Below are 4,067 nucleotides of genomic sequence, written 5' to 3' on the forward strand. Positions count from 1 at the left end.
TCTGAAAAATTTCGGTAAGGTTGATAATTTTGTTGGTGTTGGGGATTGTTCGCCTTGGATTGGAACTGTTGTTGGGGTGGTCGGTTGTTGTTGTTCCATCCCTGTCCTCCTAAGTTTCCTCTAGTTCCCCATTGGACATTGCTCCCTTCTTGCCTGCCTATAGCATTCACTTCTGATATCATAGGGCATTCTTCTCCGGTGTGGCTATCACTTGAGCACATTTCACATCGATTTATTTGGTTGGGTGCTCTTCCGCTATTCTGACCTTGCCATAGTGAGATCATTTTTTCATTCATCTTTTCCATGGCTTTTCCCATCATTACACCTATCTGTTTTTCAATTCTATCCATAGTAATCTGGGGTTCAACCCCTCTAACATCCAATAGTCCACCTTTCAGAGGGGTAACCCTAACATGATCGGAGGCATCTTGGTGATACGCTAAATTATCGGACATTTTTTGTAGTAGTGCCATAGCTTCATCTTCATACATGTCAGCTATTGCTCCTCCACTCGAGATATCAACTCTGTCTTTCTCCACATCATTTAAGCCTTCATAGAAAATTTGCACTAACTCCCATTTTTGAATGCCATGGTGGGGGCACTTCCTAATGAGCCCCATCAATCTCTCCCATGCTTCGCTAAATGTATCATTTCCCTGCTGAAAATTTCTAATTTCTCTTCTGAAAGAATTTGTCCTAGCCACTGTATAATATCTTTTTAAGAAGCTCTTCTCCATATCATTCCATGATTCAAAATTTGTTCCCAATGTTCTAAACCAATCCTTAGCTCTATCCTTAAGGGCATGAGGGAATAGTTTCATTCTCACAACTTCCTTTGAAATTCTGGGGTAAGTGCAACTATCACATGCTTCAGAAATTTTTCTAAGAAGTCATAGGGCTCTTCGTTTGCCTTCCCCAAAAAGGACGGTAATAGCTGAAATTGGTGTGGATCGATTCTAAACATCACATCTTCTCCAATCGGGGCAGATATCCTGGTTAAGATGGGGGTTTCTGTTGGTGTGGAATACTCTCTAATCCTCCTCCGTCCATCGTTAACTACCTCAGGGTTTCCTGTTCCATTACCTATTGGGTCCATTGGTACGGGTCTAATCAATATCTCCTCTACAAATGTGGGTTCGGTGAAAGACGACTCGGGTGTGGTGGAATCTACTACAGGGGGATTTCTGTCACTGCTCCCTGATTCAAATCCAGACCGAAGCTTCATACAAAACCACTAATTCAAACACAACACTCGTTAGTCGTTAAAAACCAAATACCGTCTTAAATCAAAATCAATAATAAGGAGACTTAACAAACTCGTGAGCAACAATTCACCACTGAGTTTACAAATAATAATATGTTGAATTCCTAAGTGTTGCCTCCCCGGCAGCGGCGCCAATTGATAAGCTGAAAATAGGGGTGAAAATTACGCAAATTTTTAGCCCTTGTCGTTGTGAATTTTTGGCTTATGCAATAAAATTTATAAAACTCTACTTAATATGTATAGTGATAAGTATGAGTGTCGTCAAAGGGAGGCAAGTAGGAATTTCAATTTGATTTAATTTTTGGTGTTTTAGATCCTAATTAGAGTGAATTTGATCTTCAATGAGGATCAAGTCACCCTAATTAGGTGAGAATTTAGAGAGGGGGGTAGGAGAGATGGGAAGATTAGAAGAATTAAGAGCTCTAAATTTCCTTCTTTGATCCTAATTAAAGGATCCAAGAAATCATTTAGAGAGGTTGAAAGAGGGTTCTTAAAATGAGTTGGGTTGATTTTTCAGATTGATAATTCAGAACTAAAATGGGGTAAATTGAGACTTCTAAAAATTAAAACTAAATTTTTTTATAATTTTCTTTTGTAATGCAATTGAATGCCCAGGTAAAATTCCTCAATTTCTCCTCTCAATCCTAATCAGGGCTTGTACATGCCGCTCAAGCCAAGCGATTTAGAAGTTCAGACTAGAATGGAGATGAAGAAACAAACAACTTAACCTATTTCATTCAAAATGCACAAAAGTTTGAATACAATGAAAGAAAAAAATACCAAAACTGTTGATCCAGGCTAGGACTCCTCTCTGTCTTGCAGCTGTGATGAAGCACCCTCCAGAATGAGCTCCCCCTCTCGAAATTCAGCTTTTATACTTAGGTTATAGGGTAAAAATCACCATTTTACCCCCGTTTAGTACTTAATATTTATCTATCAATAGAGGCTAGAAAGAGGGGATCAAGACGAACAAATTCATAAAAAAATCATCTCAATCAGACTTCAGGATCAAAAGTTATTAATAAATCAATTTTAAACCAATTTAATCCATTAGATTTAAAATTGATTTATTTATTAGTTTCATTTTTAAACACGCAATGACGTGTCGCTCTCTCATTGGCTGGCGCATTTTGAATCCTCCTTTTTGCAGAAAAGTCCTTAAAAAGCCTGGAATTGCTTTTGGACGCCGCCCAAAAGTAATTGCGTATATGCCCTCGCACTCTCTCTCCTCCGATTTCTCCTAAAAGATTAAAAATATATATTAAAATTACAATAAAACCCTGAATGATTTTAAATAGGATCTTTACGCCTGCCGTGGCGACTGAGAGTTGTTTCAGGGTCTTTTGCAACGAAACGTTGCAAAAAGGCCCCGAAAAGTCTAGAAATTGCATAAATACATTTTTTCTCCTATAAATATGCCCTTTTTTCATAGAATAAATGCATTTCTTCTTGAAATAAATCCCAGAAATTTCCTAAAAAATCGTAAAAAATTCTAGAAAATTCTAGAAAATTCCTTGATTAATTCCCATGTTGATAAATGTCGAAATAAACTTTTTAATGTGCCATTTTCATCCAAAAATAATTATTTCGAGCTTCAATAAATCCTTAAAAATTCATATAATTAACAGAAAATTAGGGAAAAATCAGAAATTACTTGGAAGCATTATTTTTGTGTAAATATATGATAACAACCCAAATTTAAGCCTTTTAAATGCATAAATCATGCTAATAACATAAAGACCGTAATTAGGGTGTTATCAGCGGACGAGGCCCAAACAGCAGCCCAATCCGTAAAATCCAAGAACAAAACAAACAAAGGCAAAAAAAATAAAGAAAAGATAAGATGCTTACGCGGGGCGGGGTACTTAAACCCCAGATGGCGAGCATCAGCACGAGCACCTCGGCGTGGCTGAAGTCGTCTTTTCTTGGCGTCAGCTGGATGGTCCTCCATCAGAGACTCTTGCATCGCGGCCTACCGACAGATGATTGAATGTCCCGTAGAGGTTACTCTCTCGGTTCCCGTTGTCACTGTTGTCCGACAGCCCCACATACTGAGACCATGGATCATCTCTTTTTTCATAGTGAGACATCACTTGAATGCTGGCGCCAAATCACAGACCATTGGCGTCCACTACCTCATGCTACATCGACCCCTTTCGAGAGTTTTGGCAATTGTTTCTCTCGCCAACACACTCTAAACAAAACCCCATTCTATATATCACCATAGCTTATCTGCTATGGGAGATATGGAAAGGGCAAAACTCTTCTCATTTTGCTGGATCGCCCATGCACCCCGTGGATATCATGCGTCGAATCAAGTTGTGGATCATGCGCATCCACCATCTCATTCCCCCTCAAGCTGGCAAATCAGCACTCGCATACGATCTCCTCCGGTCCTGGGACACTCTGGTGACCCCCGCCCCTACACGCATTCAGTACCGGGTTGTTTATCGGCATCCTTAAATTGAATGTGGATGGTGCGGCCAAAGGGAACCCAGGGCCCGCGGGAGGGGGGGTATCCTACGAGACCATACAAGGGGCATTCTTTTTGCTTTTTATTCTTTCTATGGCACACAGACTAATACAGTAGCCGAAGCTATGGCGATATGTGATGGTCTACTCCTTTGTGAGGAACGAAACCTTCAGTATTGTCGTAGAATCGGACTCACAGGTGTTAGTCAACATGCTTCGTGTAGGTACATGCTCCCAGTGGCGGCTCCATCACGTATGGCAGGATATCATGTGGTGCCACCCTCGCACAACCAGCTTTCGACATCAGCTGCGAGAGGGCAACCAGACAGCA

The 4,067-nt window shown here is 40.3% G+C and overlaps 1 non-coding gene across 1 annotated transcript; it reads left to right on the forward strand.

Annotated features, from left to right (window-relative positions):
- The first annotated feature begins 585 nt into the window (after positions 1-585).
- On the forward strand, positions 586-691 carry LOC144710762 (small nucleolar RNA R71). The gene has a single exon (XR_013583406.1). It is a non-coding gene; the product is annotated as a small nucleolar RNA R71 (small nucleolar RNA).
- The last annotated feature ends 3,376 nt before the right edge of the window (positions 692-4,067 follow it).

Source organism: Wolffia australiana, chromosome 12 (genome assembly GCF_029677425.1).
Source record: "Wolffia australiana isolate 7733 chromosome 12, ASM2967742v1".
Lineage (NCBI taxonomy): Eukaryota > Viridiplantae > Streptophyta > Magnoliopsida > Alismatales > Araceae > Wolffia > Wolffia australiana.